A 22,760-nucleotide genomic window follows, 5' to 3' on the forward strand; every position below is an offset into this window, starting at 1 on the left:
AAAAAAAAAAAATCAGCAAAAAAATTAAAAAATGAAATAAATAAATAAATAATTTAACTTTGGGTAACTTTCATTTTTGAAACCTGCAAAATACTGGCCAACTGTGCAGATGAGCATGTGCAAATGTATACGATGTCTTTAAATACCTGTATACTGCACAATGGCATAGTGTTCCAATGGATAGTATATTAACAATTTTTTTACTGATAGAAGCTCAGATGACTTTTGTTGGTTTCTATTGTTGTATTAATTATTCTTGTATACATAATTTTGGGGTATTTGTGTGAATAACATTCTAAAATATAATAAATTTTTATAAGTGAATTTCCTAGATTAAAGGGTATGGATATCCAAAATTTTAATGCATAGCTCTCTATGCCAAAAGTGTTGTGTAGATTCACATTCACACTAAAATTGCCTAGGTACTTCTATTTCTCAACACTCTTGCAAACATTTAGTACTCCAATTTGTTTAATTTTTGCTAAAGCCATAGGTAACAAAAAATGATGTCTCATTTTTAATTGCATCTCTTTAATATTAAAGAAGTTGAGCAACTTACAAAATATTTACTGTTATTTGTATTCCCTCTTCAGAAAACTTATTATTAATATGACATTAATTTTCCTTAGTTATTTTAAGATATGCTTATATAGAATTAAGAGATTAAAAATCAAATCATGAACTATATAGATTAAAAGAATACAGTATTATCCAACAGCAAATCCTAAAATTATCTCAGACATGCCAGATTTTGAAACTTGATCAAAATAATTTTAGTATTGTGGAAAGGATTACTAATCTGTATAATTTTTAAAAATAAAACTGGAAAATGTTTTGCTAAAGTATTAAGTTGGACCACAAACATAAAAAGGGTTTCCCAATTGTAAGTCCTCCAATGATATATGAAGAATATTCTGGTTGAATAAAAATTGATGCAAAACTAATATTTAAGGTTGGAACTTGAGAAGATGACAGCACATTCTCCTGGCACACTTTTTTCTGCAGCAGATTTTGACAGAACGACAGAACTGTATTGAATTAAATGGCTTATGTTGTAGCCTTAGCAAGGAAAAACTAAAATTATCCCATTATGGCCTACAAAAACAGAGAAGAATTATGTGCAAAGGGTCAGAAAACAGCAGTTGGTTAATGAACAACAATTAAACATAATAGTATTTCATAGGTAATTCACTTTCTAAAGGATATTATTCTATCATAGTCCTTTAAAAATAACATAAACACTCAGTTATTATCCCATATTGGAAATCTCAGTATAGCAGCAAACCATACAAACTTTAATATTTTCTTGGTGTTTTCAATAACTTCTTACATAAACTATTTTTACCATTTACCATAAAGACAAATCAAAGAAAGATGCAAACTTTGAATTTTTTTAAATTCATCACTCATAAAGTTTATGCTCTATGATACTTTCTAGATATTGTCCTATACAGATTAAGAATGTTCTACATGGAAATTAGATTATTACTGATTTTGTAGAAATTGCCACAATCATATTGTTTCTCAGGAGACTAGATTTCTGCCTTTTAAAAATGCTTCAAATATTTGAAACAGGATTTAGATTCACATCTCTGACCCTCAATATTTAAGTGTACCTGTGAGGAATCAGGATACAAAATAGTACTTCTCACTGTTTCTTTCTATTCTGACTCTTCTTAACAATAACTAAAGGCTCTATCACTATATTTAGTAGTTTCAGCTCTTACTGTGATGATCTATTGGCCTTTTTTCTTTCTCTGCAACAGAAGAAAAGTGATAAATTGTGTTCTTGGAACTGCACAAATAAATACATTTCAGCACTAAAATAAGACTGAATGGATAAGGTTTTGGCTCTCAAGTATAGTAAGTCATAGATGCTTTTAGGTAATTTATACCTTTCCTATTGCCCTTGAAACTATGATGTGCAATATATATATACAACCTGGGAATGTGTGTGTTTTATTCACTTCCTTCATTCTCAGAGAGAACTACCTTGAGATGTGAACCTGACAGGAATGTACTGCTGTGCAGGAGAATTGAAGTTACTAAACTGCATTAAGCTCATGATGATCTGGAGAATGTAGAGAAATTGTATATTCAGGTTAAAGCTAGTCAAATACTCTACTAAAGCTACACCCATCCACTATGGTGGAAACCATACATTGCTAAACTTCGAAAGCTCTCACATTGTTCAATTTAATGATGAGCTGAAGAAAAAAAAAAAATGTGATTTTTCTCACCCAGTCCTTCAGTTCTCCTTTAGGATAGAAGGAGCAAATTTATAGGCTGGGAAGAAAGTTAATCAGTACATTATCAAAACAGCAAGATATATATGGATAAAAAATGAATACTTCTACCAGTCATCTGGAGGTTTCCTAGTGTCCAGATATTTGATATCACGTTAACTAAATATTTAAATTACTGATTGAAATTTCTCACTTGGAAGGCTTGGTGTCATCCAGATTTTTTCAACAGGTCTGTGTTATACCTAGATGTTCCATGGTTTAAAAAAAATAAATTTCACTTTTGAAAAAAATAATATTGTTATGGTTAGATTAAAGGAGGCATGTTAATATTCATCAGATACCAAAGTAATGGTTAACAAAGTGAGGCAATTTGACATCTTCATTGTGCAGATTTAGTAGACACAACTCTGTTCATGAATCATTTTTAATAATGGTATTTCTTGAATCATCAAAAATTAAAACTTTATTCGGCATAAATTTTTTTTTTCTTCCTGAGATAATGCAAATTGAGGGGAAAAGAGTGCCTTCTAGCTGATACAGTCAAATGCCAGCTAGCTTGAGGGCAGTTCCTTGTGGCATATTTTGGGTCTGTATTTTGTAAGGCTCTTGGCTCTTTTCTCTGCTGTAAAAATGTACCCAGGAACTCCAAGACTCTAACTACTGAACAGAACTCTTGACTAGCTAGTAAAATTAGGTATAGTTTCTCATAATCAGCCATCAAGTCCCACTTAACCATGAAGACAAGAATTGATTGTTGTAGAATAAAATAGAAATGAAAAATAAAAGACATATACAAGTTCTAAGTTCTAGCATTTTATGATTTAAAGCTAATAGACAGCACACTAGAATGACTAGTTAAACTGGGAGATTTCCTTTAAGTTCCTAATTTTACCATTACTTTCTTTGTGTTATATCTTTTCATTGTGGATATTCTTAAGGAAGTCAAGCTAAAGTCAAACATGAAGAAGGTCATGTGACATAAGGTGTAGATGCACAAACCTCCTTAGATAGAAATCACTTACAAACCCAAATGCGAAATATTGTAGTCTACAGAGACCTTAAGGAAGTCACAGTTGGTAAGAAAAAAAATAAAAGGACAAAGACATATGCATATACTTGCTTGTGTATGTGTGCATGTGTGTGTGTGACAGAGAGAGAAACAGACACGATGAAAATAAAAATTATAATTATAGTCAAAGCTTATATACATCTAATAAGCAATATATACTTAAATAACTTTATACAGAAAATGAACATGTTGGGAAGTCCCACCTAACAAAAAACTAAGGGCAGGATCTGGCTAACAATCAGCAAGAAAGAGAAGTCCCAATCTGACAGATTTCAAGCAACTGACTGCCATCAATACCATGTGAGCTCAGAAAAAGATTCTTCCCCAGTTGCATCTTCAAATGAGAATCCAGCCCTGGCTAATATCTTGATTGCAGGATTGTGAAAAACTCCAAAGCAGAGGACCCAGCTAAGTAATGCCCAGATTCTGGACCTACAGAAAACGTGAGACTATAGTTGTATGTTGTTTTAAGCCACTAAGTGTATGGTAAGTTGTTAGGTTACAAAAGATTGCTATTGCAGATTCCAAACTCTTCAAATGCAGAAGCTATACATATAATGTGTTTTCTCAAGCTCCTAACAGAGTTCTTGATCATAATCTATACTAAGTCAATATGTTTTCATCAATTTCACACAAATAAAAGTTTTTAAGTCCTTTCCATGTACACAAGTAGAACTTCAGACCATCATTTAATATTCAACTTTAGAAGCATATTTCTATGAGATGCTTCTAAATGTTTGCTGCTTTCAAAGTAAAATAGAAAATGGGCAGATTAGACAAATAATAAAAGCCACTATGATGGAAAATTTTTCTTCATTCTGAGTTGTTTAGCAGTGGGTTGGTTACCTTTAGTATTTTTATATATAACCATACACTACTTGTTTATGTATTCACTTCCAAGCCAAACAGAATTCCCATTTACTGAGATGCATTTAAAAGATATCTTTTAAAGCCAGTAGTTGGTGAATACAAAACCTTTTCCTTTGTAGCCTCCAGAACAAAAAATAGCTTTTCTACCCTGTTTCTTTTCAAAATGTGTTCATTTCTTCTAATAGTGAGCTGTGGTTTGAAAGAAAAGGGCCTTTATCTTGGCAAATAAAAGAAAGGGAGAAAGTTAGAAGCAATGTATAAAATTGCACCTAACAGAAGGAGAGTTTAGTTATCCAAACAGATTTCAGCAGAGGGAAAAAGGAGTGAAAACTAATCAACTCTTACATGGTGTTTGCATTTCAAAAACACCACATGATTTTTCATTTGTAGAGTCACTCAGTACTAAGGAGGCAGTTTCATATGTGGATAGTCTTACCAAAGGCTTTATTGGTGCAAATTTTATGGGCTGGTCTACCACAAATGTCAACCTAAGATTGACTAGAAAATTGTATACAAGGCCAGCAGGTGTTCAGCCCCATGCTTTACATTTGCAGAACCAACTTTGTTTGTCTCAAAAATTATTAATGCAAGAGCCACGTAATGGTTCTGTCTCCAGATTTAGAAACATGGAGTGCTATTAGGTGCTATTCTAAGCCTGATATTGCAAGGGAATAATAGCCAAAGGAAAAGGAACACTTCCAGATTTGTGAAGGGGCCACCAGTTGCTGTCCTTAGCAAGGGAGTAAGGATGCTTACCAGAGTTTAAATAAGGAATATAATATGGTAAATGTGTTCTTGCTAAACTCCAATGTCATATTTCTACAGGGAAAAAAATTTTAATTGGTGTCAAGGATTTTAAGAAAGTAATTGTAACTATCAGTGTTTACTTTTAAATATAAAAAAAAAAATTGCAGAACCTAATATCCACATCTAATTACAAGTAAATGTAAAATTTTACCTGACAATATTTATGACACAACATCACACCAAATTTTATTTTAAAATTATGGCCTTTAATGAGATCATTTTGAAATATTCAAAAAAGGTTTGTGTATTGTGCCTAATTTTCTTGACATCTAAAGAGATGCTCTTTTATTTGACAAAAAGCAACTTTTCAATTGTCAATCAAGAGTTTATAAATTGGGCCGAAAATATTTATCTCTCTGGAATTTTAATGATTATAGAAAGGGGAAATGAGATTACATATTAATATTGCAGTTAAAATACAAAAGTTTCAAAAATACTCTAAGGCATTTTCTCTTTTATTCAACTATTTAAAAGGGAAGAATTTAAGCAGTGGAACCATCATCAGTTTAATTAACGTAGAAAATGTCTAAGGCAAAGTAAGCAATCTGGGACCTAATAAAAATGCCACAATTGAGTGAAATGAAAAACAGTCCTCAACTTGCTTTGGCATAATCAGGTGTAGATTTTTCCAAGTGCATATTGTGCACAATGAAGCCTTGATTAGAACTGTCTATAATAACTGCCAGAACTCTCAAATATTCTCACAGTGGAAAAAGCAAACAAAAGAGTTCCAGGGAGAGTATAGATGTAAATAAAACTCTAAGGTAATAAGCAAACATGTCTTCAGGTTCAAAAGAGATTGGAAAATAGAGAAAGTATAGTTCTTTTGGGGGAGAGTTCTGAGCTAAAATTCACATGTCAATACCTTGATTAAACTTATAAATATACTTTTTTTAAAAAAATCAGATTTACTTGCTGAATGGAATTATATACTAACTGGTGAATCCTTTTAGACCACCTTATCAAAACTTTTCTAAAATTAGCATTGTAAAAGCTATGAAATGTCACTCCATAAGTATTTGTTAACTGATCTGCCATAACTGTATGTAGATGAGGTAGCTATTATCTGCAGAATTACCAGAGGTTGCTGTGAAGACTTGTGTAATTCCTAATATTTCCACACTCAGCACTTTATTCGTGTAAGTAGAATGAGGATTGATACATACACCTGTTTCACGGGGTTGTAATGGTGAATACTTGGATTAGTGTGTATAAAGCACTTAGAACTATGCCTGAAACAATGTATGCTCAGTGAATGAGAGACTTTAGAAGTATGGTACAACAGAGGAAGAAGTCATTAAGTGAACCTTGGGGAAAACAAAATTCTTCACAAAAAAGGGTGCATTTGAAATGTGAAGAGGATATTCTCAGCAAGGAAAGAAGGTGAGAAAATTATAAACAGATTCTTCTCCTACTCTTCAAATCCTTCAATGGTTTTCCAAAGAGATATATGCGTGTGTGTGTGTGTGTAGACACACACATCTTTTGCTTCTGCAAATATGCATGTGTACACACACATCACATAAATATATAAAGGATAAAATGTAAATGCCCTAATTTAACGTAAAAGATCATTCCTGGCTTGTTCAGTTAGATTTGGCAAACTATGCATGCAAGTCTGTCACTCTTCTCACCTCAGAAGTCATATGATCTTGTTTCCATCCCCAGTGCATGCACTTTTCTCACATTTAGGCATCTGCAAGTCTCTCATCACGGGTTCTTCCTCCCACCGCTCTCTCCTTGCTCACTCTTACTCATCATTTCAAATCTGTGGTTCATATAATTGCCTCTAGGAAGACTTAAGGATCTGCCTAGATAAAGTTGGATGAGCGTGCTGTATGCTTCCATCAGTCCTGTATTATTTCCTTTTCTACTGATATGTAACAAGTTACTACACACTCAACTACTTAAAATAGCACTCATTTATTATCTCACAGTCCATAGGGCAGAAGTCTGAGCAGGCTTGACTGGGTTCTCCTTTTAGAGACTCACACAGCTAAGTCAAGGTGTGGATTGGTCTGGTGGGGCTCTTGTCTGGAAGTTACAGAGGATACTCTGCTTCCAAGTTCATTCATGTTCCTGACAGAATTCAGTGCCTGCAGTTTTGTGACTGAAGTCCAATTTCCTTACCGGCTGTCAGGCAGAAGCTTACCCTTAGTGGCCAGGGAACTTCTGCCTGTGGCTTCCTCTGTCTTCATATCAGCAACTATAAGTCCATTCGTTCTCAGGCTGTCAAACTCTCTGACTTCCTCCTTTTGCTACAGTAAGAGAAAACTCTGCTTTAAAGGGCCTGTGTAATTAGGTTGGGTTTTCCTGATTATCTCCCTTTTAATTAATCCAAAATCAACTGATTAGAAACCTTAATTAATTATGAAAAATTCCTTTCACTATATCATACCCACAGACTCCACTCGTACTTAAGGGGAGGAGATTAGGATCACTGGGAGTCATTCTTAGAATTCCGTCTACTACAAACTCTAAATGCTCCCTTTTATAACCCACTGTTGATTACAATTGCTTATTTTTTTCTTACTATATTTAGTGAGCTCAGATTTAGCACTTACTACATAGTAGGCACTGTCTTACCTTTTTAGGAGGCTACTTTTAATATGCCCATTTTTCATATAAGGAAAAATAGATGGCCTATAGAGGTAGAATAATCTGCCCAAGGTCACACTACACTCTGACTGGTACATTCATTTCAGAACAGCAAATGTTCCTATGATAGGGGAAGTGGGTTTGAAACTCAGGTGAGCTGTCTCCAGATTCTATGCTCTTAATATTATAATGTCCTCTGGGCAGAGCTAGAATGCAAGCTTTATATCAGAATATCTTTCCTGTTTATTGTATTCCTTATGCTTGCTTAAGTAAGTGGCATTTAAGTTTTTTTGTTGTTGTTGTTGTTATTTTGTTTTTTTCTTTTTTTTGAGATGGAGTCTCAATCTGTCACCCAGGCTGGAGTGCAGTGGCGGAATCTCAGCTCACTGCAACCTCCACCTCCTGGGTTCAAGTGGTTCTCCTGCCTCAGCCTCCCGAGTAGCTGGGATTACAGGCACACACCACCACATCCGGCTAATTTTTGCATTTTTAGTAGAGATGGGGTTTCGCCATATTGGCCAGGCTGGTCTCGAACTCCTAACTTCAGGTGATCTGCCTGCCTCAGCCTCCCAAAGTGCTGGGATTATAGGCATGAGCCACCATGCCCAGACAAGTATTTAAAGTATAAATCAATATAAAATAAAACTTTCCTAAGTATTTTTTTCAAACAATGTTATTGAGCAACCATGGATAATTTTTGTGACATATTGAACAACTATGACTCCATATATGACCCTCATATGTTTGAAGCTTGATTCTTGACATCGAGGAAATCATATGTCAACATCTGTCTCCTCTTGGAATTTGTCTGGGTGGCCAAACATACAAGTAAACGTCCAAATGCAATATGATGTGGAGAACACTATAATACAATTAAGTTTCATTATCTGATGAATTAAGAGAATATGTGCTGAAAATATGGCTTTTGCTTTCTTATATTTGAATGCTTCAGATCAGATCACACAAAATACTGATTTGAGAAATGGCTTGAATAAAAGTAAAATCCTAAGAGCTGAAACGTTAACTAATCAAGAAATTAAATTTGAAGTTCTCTCAGCATCCTATTCTCTTTGTTACACAGTGAAATTAATCATATTCCCAAAGGCAGAAAAGCTAATGTAGGTAAGATCAGCAACTGGGATTTGCCTCAATTGCTACTGTTTATGAATATATTACTTTCCCTAGGTGGAGTCTGAGTGGAAGCACTTCAAGTCACATCAGCACCAAAATTAGTCCTCTTGATTAATGTCATGTTTTATAACAAGCATTTGTAAAGCAGTCAGCCTTTGCCACTATAAAATAGGGCATCTGTTAATGTGTGTTTATATCTGCTCATCGATTAAACTTAATTATCTTTCCCTGTGGTTTTCAACCAAGGAAGATTTATATGTAAATGTATGGCTTTTTTTGAGATTAGTAGAAATTCTGCATAAAGAAACAGAGGAAGGAGCAAATGAAGTTAGCATTTATTAAGCAACTATTATTTGCCAAGTGCTTTTGATGTATTATCCCATTTAAATCTCCCAATAACTGCATGACATTTTAGTGTAATCTCTAGTTTACAAATAGAAGCTTCAAGATTTAGTAAGATTATGAAAATTATTTAAGATCATGAAGCTGACTTCTAGCTCTTTTATACCTTGTATTAACCAACTGTAGGCATCTAAAAGAAAGTGTATGTTAATAGATTTTGGAATACAAAATAAAATGCCCAGTCTGCTGCTTCCTGAGGGTATTTTCATTTTGTTTTTTAAATTTATCTTTGCGACTCAAAAAAATCACTGTATTAATGTAGTTCTCTGGAGGGTACATTCATTTCAGAAAAGCAAGTGTACCTATGATTTTTGCTTCTAGCATTAGCACCATGTCTCTAACATGTTTCTCTTGTGTTCTAACAATATTCTGATAACCTATTGGCTCCATCTTCACAGCCCTCTACTCATTTGCACATCAGTTCCAACTGTCTGATAAAACTGGAAAAAAAACAAAGAGCTTGGCTCTAGATCAATTTTTTTTCCCCCAGTATTCAGCTGAGGGTCAAACATTAAGTCCACTATTCTTAAAGGAAATCTCCAAAAATTATAAACATATCAAAGCCATGATACAAATGGTTCAGTAATCATTAAAGAAACACAATTTCACAACTAAAATGTAACTTGAAAATCAGCAAATTCATCCTTGCAATTCTCAAATAATATGAAAATGATACCTAGGTCACAGACATGCTTAATAATAGCCCCTTTCCTTCTATTTCCTGTAGTAACCTTGGTGCTGCTCTTCAAATTATCTAAAAAATTTCTACCTCAGCCTTAGAATATGCATGCCTTTTTTTCCATAGTATCTTCTTTCCTGTCTCAGACCTACATCAGGGAAAAAAGAGAAAGAATTAATCTCATGATTTAACCAACAGAGGAAGAGGTTAAGGGAAAAGACTTGCAAGCAAAGCAAGGACCCATTTACTAGGTGGGAAAAGGAAAAGATTCAAAATGGTCAAATGTAAATTATTTATAGCAGTTGAAACTCTGAGTAGAGAATTAGTCAGAAATGTGAACAATGAAAGCAGCCAAACAATAAAAATATTCACAAAATACTTTAACAGCTTCACTGAGACACAATTTACATACTACACAGTTCACCCTTTTAAAGGGTACAATTCAATGTTTTATGGTATATTCACAGACACTCAACAATCAGCACAACCTAATTTTTAACAGTTTTCTCACTCCAAAAAGAAAACTAACAGACAGATCACAGAGGATATTTAGGAGTAAAAGTAATTTGTTTAATACTATAATGGTAGACACATGCTGTTACACATTCATCAAAAATCATCGAATGTACAACACCGAGAGTGAGTCCTAATGTCAACTGTGGGCCTGGGGTGATGATGATATGTCTGTGTAACTTCATCAGTTGTAACAAATGGCATCACTCTGGTGCTGGATGTTGATAGTAGGGAAAGTGGGATGAATGAGGGGCAGGCAGTTTATGAGAACTCTGTACTTTCCACTTAATTCTGCTGTGAACCTAAAACTGCACTGAGAAATAGCTTCTTCCTTTAGAAAAAGAAAAGAAACCCCATCTCCAGCAGGAGTAACTCCCATCCTTCCATTGCCCCAGCTCAAGACTACCATAAGCCTACTTTCTGTCTCTTCAGATTTTACCTATTCTGGCAATTTTACGTAATTATCTTCACAAGATAACAATCACGCTTATGTAAGAAATAGGAAATTGGGCTGGGTGTGGTGACCCACAGCTGTAATCCCAGCATTTTGGGAGGCCAAGGTGGGAGAATTTCTTTAGTCTAGGAATTTGAGACCAGCTTGGGCAATATAGTGAGATCTCATCTCTACAAAAAAATTAAAAAACTAGCCAATTGTGGTGGCACTTGCCTATAGTCCTAACTACTGTGATGGCTGAGGTTGGAGGATCCCTTGAGCCTGCAAGGCAGAGGGTGCACTGAGCCAAGTTCACACCGCTGCACTCCAGCCTGGGTGACAGAGCAAGATCCCCACTAAATAAATAAATAGGAAATTGTTTACTAGATCGATGGGGTGTACTTCTGGGTTGTCCCAGGATAATGCTAGCTTCTTAGCTTAAAGCTTCTCAATACTTTTCCCCACAAGTAAACTAATAAAGAAGAAAAGCCAGTGAAACCACACAAAACTGACTTATTTGGCGTAACTTGGACACAGAGAATGCCATGGTCCTCAAACTACATATAAAGAAAGAAGCTAACCCTATATTCCAGCAAAGATATCTGTGAATTCACACCATAAGATTGTGGAAATAAGATAGCATCTGAAGGGCCTGGATACAAAAGAGGGTGATGGAGTCCAGAGCAAATAATATCCAAATATACAAAGGCCCAATATAGCCACAAACATTCTAAAACAGACCTTGGACCTGGTCTATCTGAGCACTGGCCGTAGAAAACGTATTTGAAAGTCTGTCTGAACTGGAGTACCAAATTCACAAAGGAAGCTCTCCTGGAAAAGAGGGAAGTGAATAGGCTCTGGAGGGCACTTTTGAAGACTTGGTGATAAAGGAAAACAAGAAAGTAAGGGGAGAAATTAAAGGTCTCAGAAACAAAAGAGAACAGCAAAATGCAAAGACATGCCATCCCATTAAAAAACAAAACAAAACAAAAAAAAACCTTTACCCTTGGGTGCATAAATTGTGTGGAAACAAATACAAACAGAAAAAAAAAGTCAATTTGTATAAAAAAATGTTTTTTAATTAAAGTAATTCAGTCGAAGAAAAATCTTCCCTCCTCAAAGGGAAACAACCACAATGCAGAAGAAAAAATAACCGTGCCCTTGAACCTGGGCTAAGTATACCTGTATGTGCATTTGCAGGTATTAATGAATGCCTAAATCAGAAATTCAAAAATTCAGTTTCCAAATAGGAAAAAATTGGAAGATAGATAAAAAAGATTTTGACCAAACTCAAAGAAATTAAAAAAAAAAAATTCTCTCAAGAGGACTAAATTACAAGTGATTCAGTCCCGATCAATTGTAATCAGTTACCAATTACAAGAGCTCAATTCAACTGAAAACTTAAATGTTTATTAAGAGATATGGAAGAAAGCCTGGAAAACAACCAAAAAAACAAAATTAGATGAAGAATGAAGTAAAAAAGATCAGGAATGTGGTGGAAATTGAAGATATTTAATGAAGATTCAAAAACCACAAAATTGTTAAGAGGTGAAGGTTAAAATCCCATATTTAAAACAATAGCTGCTGGAAACAGTGACTCACACCTGCCATCCCAGCACTTTGCTAAGCTGAGGTGGGTGGATCACTTGAGTCCAGTTTGTCAAGACCATCTAGAGTAACATACTGAGACCCTGTCTCTACAACAATACAGAAAACTAATCTGCCATAGTCATGCATGCCTATGCTCCGGAGTAGCATAGTCACAGCTACTCCGGAGGCAGTGGTGGGAGGATCGCTTGAGCTGGGGCAGTCCATCCTGGGCAATAGAAACCCTGTCTCCAAAAATTAAAACACATACACGCAAGACCAATTTCCATATTTTGAATAAGAAAAATTGTATTTCTTTCTCAGAAATGTTTATGCCTTTTATTTTTCTTTATTGTCTTACTACACTGTAAAGACTGTCCAGAAAAATGCTAAATAAAACTGATAAAAGCAGATATTTTGCCTTGTTCCCAATGTTAATGGAAAAGCATTTAGTCTTTTACTGCTAAGCACGACATTACCTGTAGCATTTATGCTACAGCTCTTAATTAGATGCTCTTAATTAGTTTTAAGACATTCTTTTATTCTTGATGTGTTGAGATTTTTATCACTAATGGGTTTGAATAGAGTCATCTGTTTTTTAGAAGGCATCTACTGACATGATCATATATATTTATCCTTTATTCTGTCCATATGGTGAATGTACTGGTCAATTTTCCAATGTTAAACCAACCTAGAAATTCTGGAATAAATGACAGTAGTCAAGATGGATTAATTTGTATTAATTAATATATATGAAATATATATACATATGTTTTAATTAAACACATATACATTAAGTATACTTATATGCACATATGTTTAATTTGATAATATTTAGATGAGGATTATCTTTTTTTAGAAATAATATTTTTTCATGTAAGGTTATTGTCTAATTTTAGAATCAATATAACTCTAGCTTCATAAAACATGTTGGCAGTGTTCCCCACTCTATGTCTTTTTCGAGGCTTTCATGTAGGGTTGGGATCATTGTGTTCTTACATATTTGTTAGAATTTCCCAGGAAAGCCATCTGGACCTGGATTATCTCTGTGGAGAAGTTTCTAATTAGAAGCTTAATATTTTTGTTAAGTATAGGTTATTCAGATTTTCTTTATACTCTTCTGACGAAGTTGGTCTTCTCTGTCTTTCAGTACTATTAATTGTCATATGTATTGGCATAAAGCTCCTAGATTGTGCCCAATAAATTATCTCTGCATTTGATAATCCATAGCAACTCTACTCTTACTCAAGAAGTACAGTAAAATGTGTAAGGAGAGGCCTAAATCTTTCTTTTCTTCCCTATGAGCCAACAGATGAATGTATGAGGAGGTATTGTGCATGTGTACATGTGTGCGTAAAAAATTTGATTCAGAATATAACTTTGTATTGACACCCTGTTGCAGTTTAGCTTCCCCAAGAAGCAGACATTGATACAGACATTAGCATGCAGAACATTAGTTAGGGAGTGCTCTTGAGATCAGCACCTCTGGATGGGAGGAAAAGGAAGCAAGACTGGACAAAGGGATAAACTGACTTGTGATTCAGTCCCAATCAAGTTCACAAATGAGCCCACTGGAAGTTCTAGAGTCAAGATGGCCTTAAAAGTTATTATTTCTTCTCTTATATTCAAATATACATATATTTAGATTTAATATATCTTTAATATAATAGATTTAGTATTTCAAACCAATGGAGGAAGCATAAATATTCAGTAGAATGACAGGAGCAATTGGCTATCTATATGGAGTTAAAGCTAGATTTCTCCACTATAGAATTCACAAAAGCTAATTTCAAATAAATTAAAAGCATAAATACAGAGAAAACTACAACATTGTTATTTTGTAGCTATTGATATTTTAAACTATAATTTCAAATTGACAAATCACAAGTGTATATATTTATGGGGTACAATGTGATGTTTTGATGTATGTATACAACATGGAATAATTAACATTAATTCTGATTCATTAAACATGCATCACTTATTTGTATGGTGAGACATTTGGAATTTACTCTCTAAGTTATTGTGAAATGTACATTATTGACTATATTCACCTTGTGCATTAGATCTCAAAATTTATTCCTCTTGTTCGTCGAAACTTTGTGCCCTTTGATCAATAACTTCTCATTCCCAAAACCCATTCCCCTTCTTCCCTCTTGACTCTGGTAATCATAATTCTACTCTCTACTCTATGAGTTCAACTTTCTTTGATCTCATACATAGGTGAGATCCTGTGCTATTTGTCTTTCTGTGCTTGGCTTATTTCACCTAGCATAATGTCTTCTAGATTCATTCATGTTGTTACACATAATAGAATTTTCTTATTTTTAGAGCTTGAATATGATTCCGTTGTGTATAGGTACCACATTTTAAAATCCATTCATCTGTTGATGGACACTTAGGATGATTTCACTATTGACTATTGTGAATAATGTTGTAATGAACATGAGAATGCAGATATCCCTTTGACACATAGTTTTCAATTCCTTTGGACGTATACCCAGAAGTGGGATTGTTGGATCACATGGTAGCTCTATTGTTAGTTTATAGAAAAACCACCATCCATAATGGTTTTGCTAATTTACTTTTGCGTGAACGGTGTACAAGAGTTTCTCTGAATCCTAACCAACATGTGTTGTCCTTCATCTTTTTGAGAAAAGCCGTTGTAATAGGTGTGAGGTGATATCCGACTATGGTTTTAGTTTGCATTTCCTTAATGATTAATGACGTTGAGAGTTTTGTCATGTACTGTTGGCCATTTGTATGTCTTCTTTTAAAAAAATGTTTATTCATGTCTTTTGCCCATTTTTAATCAGATTATTTAATATCTGTTTTGGATATTAACCACCTATCAATAAATGATTTGCAAATATTTTCTCCCATTCTGTGGGTTGTCTATTTTGTTCATTGTTTTCTTCATTGTACAGTAGCTTTTTAGTTTGATGTCATCCACTTGTCTATTTTTGCTTTTGTTGTCTGTGTTTTCAGGGTCATAGGCAATCAGTTGTTGCCTAGACCATGGAGCTTTCCCCCTGTGTTTTCTTCTAGTAGTTTAATGGCTTCAGGTCTTATATTTAAGCCTTTAATCCACTGTGAGTTGATTTTTGTATGTAGTGTGAAATAAATATTCAATTTCACTCTTCTCCACATGGATAAGTAGTTTTCTGAATATCATTTCAGAAAACTTCTTTGTCAAAGAGATTGTCCTTTTCACATTTGCGTATTATTGGCACCTTTGTTGCAAATCAATTCACTGTGAATGCATGAGTTTAAGGCTTTCTATCCTTGGCAATGTGTCTGTTTTTATGCCAGTACGATGTTGTTTTTTGATAACAATCCCTTCATTTGATAACAATCCATTCAGGGAATATGATGCCTCTCATTTTGTTCTTTTCACTCAAGGTTGTTCAGGCTATTCAGGATATTTTGTGGTTCCACATGAATTTAAAGATTTTTGCTCCTAGCTTTGTGAAAAATTACATTTGAAATTTTGATAAGGATTACATCGAATCTGAGGATTGTTTTGGGTAGTATGCACATTTTAATAATATTAATTCAAATGATAGATGTGGGAAATGTTTCCATTTATTTGTGGGTTTTTTTTCAATTTCTGTCAATTTTTTTTTATAGTTTTCAGCATACAGTTCTTTCACCTCCTTGGTTAAATTCACATGTAAGTATTTCATTTTTTGTTGTTACTATCACAAATGGAATTGTTTTCCTAGTTTTCTTTTCAGATAATTCATTATTAGTATATAGAAATGCCACTAATTTCGTATGTTGATTTTGTGTCTTGCACTTTTACTGAATTTTCAGTTTTAATAGTTTTTGGTGGAGTCTTCCAACAGGTTTTTGATGGAGTATTTTGGATTTTCTGCATATAAGATCATGTCATCAGCAAACAGAGACTATTTCACTCTTCCTTTCTTATTAGTATAATTTTTAGTTCTTTTTCTTGCTTAATAGCTCTATCTAGGACTTCCAGTACATAGTTCAATAGAAGTAGTGAAAGATCATCCTTTTCCTTATCTTAAAGGAAAAGCTTTCAAATTTTCACCATTGAGTATGCTGTCAGCCATGAATTTGTCATATATGGCCTTCATTGTATTGAAGTACATTTCCTCTATACCTAACCTATTGAGAGTTTTTACCATAAAACAACTTTTTATAGGTGTTGAATTTTGTCAATTGATTTTTCTGCATCTATTGAGACAATCATTCTAATTCTTCATTTTGTTAAAGTGGTGTACCACATTTATTGATTTATATATGCTGAACCATTCTTGAATCCCAGGGACAAATCCCACTCAATCATGGTGAATGATTCTTTTAATGTGTTGTTAAAATTGGTTTGCTATTATTTAATTAAGAATTTTTGCATTTATATTAAACACTTTTGCATTTATATTCAATGGGGATATTGGCCTGTAATTTTCTTTTCTTGTAGTGTCCTGTCTGGCTTTGGTATCAGGGTGATGGTGACCTTATAAAATGAGTTTGGAACTATTCCCTTTTCTTTAATTTTTTATAAGAGATTGAGAATAATTGACTTTATTTATTATTTTAATATTTGGTAAAACAGTAGTGAAACTGTTCAGTCATGGGCTTTTCTTTGATGAGACACTTCGTATTATGGATTCAGTCTCCTTACTTGTAATTGATCTGTTCAGATTTTCTATTTCTTCATGACTCAGTCTTTGTAGATTGCATGTGTTTAGGAATTTATCCATTTCTGGTAGGTTATAAAATTTGTGGGTATATCACTGTTGATAATTATTTCTTATACCGCTTTGTATTTCTGTGATATCAGATGTGATGTCACCACTTTCATTTGTGATTTTATTTATTTGAGTCTTCTCTCTTTTTTTCCTAGTTGGTCAAGCTAAGGGTTCATCAAATTTATCTTTTCGAAATAATCAGCTCCTAGTTGTGTTGATTTTTTTCTATTATTTTTCCAGTCTCTTTTTCATTATTTCTACTTTGGTTTTTGTTGTTTCCTTTCTTCTGCTAACTTTGGGCTTAGTTTGTTGTTCTTTCTCTAATTCCTTACATATAATGTTAGATTGTTTATTTGAGGTACTTAGTCCTTTTTTGATCTAGGGGTTTAATGCTATACATTTTCCTCTTAGGGATGTTTATGTTGTGTCTCATAAGTTTTGGCGTGTTGTACTTCCAGTTTTGTTTGTCTCAAGGTATCTTTTATTTCCATTTTTATTTTTTGTGACTCTTAATTTGTTTAGAAGCATGTAGTTTAATTTCCAAATATTTGTGAATTTTCCAGAATTCTCCTGTTACAGATTTCTAGTTCCATGCCATTGCAATCCAAAAAGATACTAGTTGACAGGGTTTCAATCTTCTGGAAATTGTTAAGATTTGTTTTGTGGCCTACTATATGGTACATCTTGTAGAATGCCTCATGTGTGGTTGGGAAGAATGTGTATTCTGCTGTTGTTGGATGGAATGTTCTGTATATACCTGTTAGGTCCATTTGTTCTGAAGTATTGTTCAAATCCATGTTGCTTTATTGATTTTCTTTCTTTATAGTCTGTCTATTGTTGAAAGTGGGATATTGGAGCCCAGTATTATTATTGTATTATAGTCTATCTTTCTCCTCAGATTATTTACTAACTTCTTTGTGTATTTAGGTAATGTGATGTCAAGAGCATATATATTTACAATTGTTAGGTCCTTTTTATTAACTGACTGCTTTATTATTATTGATGACTGTCTTTGTCTCCTTTTATAATTTTTGACTTGAACTCTTTTTTGTTTGACATAAATATAGGTACCCCTACATTCTTTTGTTTTCTATTTGTGTAAAATACCTTTTTTCATTTCTTTGCTTTCAATCTATGTCATTACTAATAAAGTGAGTTTCTTGGAGGCAGGAGATCTTTTCTTTTTTATTCATTTAGTCATTTTATGTCTTTGAAGAATTTAATCTGTTTCTATTCAAGGTAATTATTGATACATAAGGACTTGCTATTGCCATTTTCAAATTTGTTTTCTGGTTGTTTTGTAGCTCCCTTGTTTCTTTTTTCCTTTCTTTCTGTCTTCCTTTGTGGATTGATGGCTTTCTGTGCTGGCAAACTTTGAATCCTTTCTTTTTATATTTTGTGCATGATAACTACAAAGCAAATGCCTATAGTAGTTGCAAAAACATACATGTTTATCATGGGGCTTACATACAATATTTTGTCTTCATAATAGGCTACTCTGAGCTGGTAGTAAATTTAATCACATGAACACTCCTTGTCTACCCGCCAGATTTTATAAATTTGATGCAAAAGTTTTCCCTTTTTTTGGTAATTTGTATTATTTAACTATTTGTTGTAGCTGTGGATGTTTTTCATAGTTTAATCTTTAACCTGTCATAGTAGGGATAAAATTCTTCGAAGACCACCTTTACAGTATTAAATAATTTCAGTATGACTATGTATTACGTTTTGAGATTTTACTTTCATATTTGTTTTTAATTAGCAGCCTTGTGTTTCAGCTTAAAGAATTCCCTTTAGCAATTTCAGTAAAGCAGGCCTAGTGTTGATGAACTCCTTTCATTCACCACCTTTTGTTTGTCTGAGAAAATTTTTATTTCTACCTAATTCCTTAAGGACAACTTTCCCAGATAAAGTAGTCTCAGCTGGTAAGATTTTTTTTTTCTTCAGCATTTTGAATATAATAATTATCCTGTCTTAGTTGGGCACCTTGTCTCTATACCCCACATTGACAAGCCATCACATGTGAACTTCTTCAGGAAGGAGATTTGACCTCGGTTGCGGCAACCTTCTTCACTTTCACCTTTTTTATCCTCTTAAAGAGCTGGCACTTAAGAACAGAATTCCAACATCATTCTCTGCTGCTATAGGAAACAGTTCTTCATATAGACAGTATATCTATGTGTCATCCTCACCATACAGTCACCTTCTTAAATTAATACCATTGACAAATTCAATTCATACTCAAATATTTATCTTATGTTTTATATACATTTAAGTGTGGTTATCAACATGCCCATGTGTGACAAAAATTTATTAGCTAACTCGATCAACTGATATTGTAAAAGTGATGCACAGCCAGAAGTTACTAATAGCGTGCAAACCTGGTCGTCTGCTCCCCAGATAAAAGTATAACTGTACAATATTGGTCTGTCATTAATTTTTAATATACTGTCTAATTTAGGCAGTGTATTAAGGATCCTTGTTGAGTCACAAGGTAATATATCTCCCCGAAACTTGTTAGAGGTTACTAAATATTATGCAGCTGAGGCTAGTAAAGAATTGGTATAAGTCCCTAAAGAACAGTTCTAATAAATGATGTATTATTTATTCCATTAGCATTAATTGCTCTTCAACTCCCCAGTGCCAATAATTTTAGTATAATCCTTATCTTTTATAAACAACAGATCTAAAATAAAAAGAAAGAGAATTTCTATGGCAAAAATAAGAATCAGCAGACATAGTCAAATAATAATTGCTGGCTGCATTCTGATTAATTTCTCATAATTTCTTTCCCTGTTAAGAAATAGAAGAGAAGGAAGGTTGCAAGTGGTTTATTTCCAGCTACAAGTATAATTATGATGCTCCACCAAGTGTCATCAGCATTTAAATGAAGAAGGTCATTTCAGCATAAAGAATAAACTTCCACTCATTTGTCTCCATTCTCAAATGTATTACGAAAATGTCTCATCAAAGAATGAGAAAGAAAAATTAATATGTATTTCCCCTTAATTTTAGGGAAGTGCTTTTCACATGGATGGCCTCTCACTGGTGTTGTCTATTCAAATTCTGGAAGCTTTGGGAAGAGAAAAGTGATAATGTCACTGGTCCCTGTGGGGTACATTATTAACACCTTGGCATTCTGGGGATAAGGTGAAGGTACTTTGCTATAGACCAGTTTAGTTTTGTCGAATTTCACCACCAGTTTAATGGTCTCAGCTGAGTCTAGTGACAAGCCATATTTTGACAGACTTGTAGATAGTTTTATATACATTTAGCCCATGATACCATAAGTAGAAATAATAGGCTATTTAAATATAACTGCTTATATATCAGATAAATATCTGAATAATATCACAAACAGTAATATTTCCTTTGGGAATAGGAAAATGGTTGCCCTATAATAGAAAGATTGGGAATCACAAGCATTTGGATCTGTTAGGGGTGGGGGTTGTGGGGAGGCATTTGTTCCCTACAATTTTTCCTTCTTTGGTTATAAAGTTCATTAGTGTTACACTCTTCATTCCCTTTCTCAATTCTCCCTGGGGAAGGGGAAAGTCTTATACTACACAATTGCTAAATTTGTAAAGAACCAATTTAACATTTTCAGGTTAGCTCTGCCCTTCTTCCTCTTGGGAGTTGGGAGAAAGCTTTGTTGGTCACTCTAACCAACTACGGCAGGAGGGCTGCCAGTCCTGTACTATCTGTAACCATGTGGGTAGTTCTGTCTAACTCTAAGATGAAGGAAGCTCACTTGCTTATATATAAAGGCATGTCTCCAACTTTGCACTGACCAAACATAAAGTTTATATTTTTAAACTTCATCTGTGTCTCTTTGTTTTATTTTTGAATTTATCCAGAACCTAGCTATGGGACAGGGATGCTATGTATTTCCTTCCCTTCCTTAAAAATCCTCAACATTTCATTCATGGACCAGGAGCTCTGAAAAATAAAACAGATGAGTGAAACCCAAGACCAAATGTACATGTGGTAAGGCTTTGGGAGGGACCACCAAGATATTTAATGCTAGACTTGGAATTTATTATTTTGGCTAGACATTTTGAACTTCTATTTTCCCTTTCTTTGTCTTATTTTTTGAGATGTATATGAGACTAGCTTTTAAAGGCTATGACATAAAGAAGAGATGTTAAGTCTTTGGGAACATAATATTTTGATGTCATTGGGTCAAATAGGTTATAGCAGCTTTGTCCACATGTAAATGACTGGGTTTTTTAGAGTCCAGGACTTAGGCAAAGGGTATTGGCTTTGGTTAAGGACTCTGGCCTCAGTCAAATCCTTGGTAGGCTGGGGGACCTAAAAATAGGGACGAAATAGGAAGCTCTCAGCAAGTTGCAGGTGACTCAGTCAATATATAGAACAAACACAGCTTTTCGAAAGTAGTTGTGGCCAAGGCAAAGTTCAGTTGTTACAGGTGTTTTCAGGCCTTGCAGGCATTGTTGGACAGAATATTTGCTGATTTGGAGTGACAGGGTGCTGAGTTCTTCTAGTTTTACAGAGGGTACTATTGAAGCTCTGCCTTTAAATTGTTAGTGCCAGGCCTGTTTAGGCTTCCCAAATTATTCTTGCTTTTATGTTTTGAATTATTTTCAAGGCCCAGAAAGGAGAAAACATCAATAGTAGCTTTGGATTTGTGAGGCTTGTCCACAAATTCACTTTGATTCTAGACTGGTTTTATTTACACTTTTATTATAAAATTATAATTAAAATGAGAAACATTTTCAGAGAAACAAGTTTTGGGTGTCCAAATATGATTTATATAAAAGGACACAGCAGCAATAATAGTAGCCCAGGAATGAACACCTGCTCCTAAAAGAAAGACGATGCTATGACAGTGCATGCAGTCCATACCCAGTTCTAGAGGTAGTAGAAATCCAGAGGTTTTGAATATACTTCTGAGTAACCAGAAAGGCACTTTAGTTAAGACCTGGTATTTGATACTCTCAAGAATGCAAATTTCTCAACTTTGTGGGAAAATGGCAGTGGCTCTTTGCCACTCTAAAAGAGAAAGCAAGATACACAGGTGGATCCTCCCTACCCAAGACAGGCAAATCTGTGGTGCCTAAATTAGCTTCTTGCTGAAAGATCCATCCCAGTGGAATTTAATTATATGGGTTAAGGATTGTAGACAACTAGCATGGATTTATCTGCATCCTTTTCCCCTTTTCTCAGAGAACACTGAGTCTCTGCTTTGGTCTTTGATAACACTGGCTTCTGGAAAAATAGTTTGCAAGAGATGATTAATATAGGCACTAGAGATTGGTTTGTTTTTTAAATTTGGTAGCCATGTGTTATAATAATCTCTTATTTCTTATTCCTCCTTTGGATTCCTTAAAGTGAGGTGCATCAGAGACTTGACATTACAAATTTTGAAGCCCTAAATGAAGAAACTGCACATATTTCTGTGATATACATCTCAGAAGGTGGCTGCTAAAAGAAGACCAACTTCACTCAGGCATTCAGAATTGCCCTGACTGCGACTGAGCTGAATGATAAACTTGGGAGGATAGTTTGAGGTCTTAATTACAGTTTATAAATTTTAAACTTCTAACATTTAACTCCAAAGGGGAAAATAATTTGATATTGAACTTAAATGTATTTGAACTTCATTTTGGCTTTAACTTGAAAAGATATTTTATCTTTGAACTTCAGTTTTGTCCTGGGATTTGTATAATACTTTATAAATCTTTAT

The sequence above is a fragment of the Colobus angolensis genome, unplaced genomic scaffold (genome assembly GCF_000951035.1).
Source record: "Colobus angolensis palliatus isolate OR3802 unplaced genomic scaffold, Cang.pa_1.0 Scaffold67, whole genome shotgun sequence".
NCBI lineage: Eukaryota > Metazoa > Chordata > Mammalia > Primates > Cercopithecidae > Colobus > Colobus angolensis.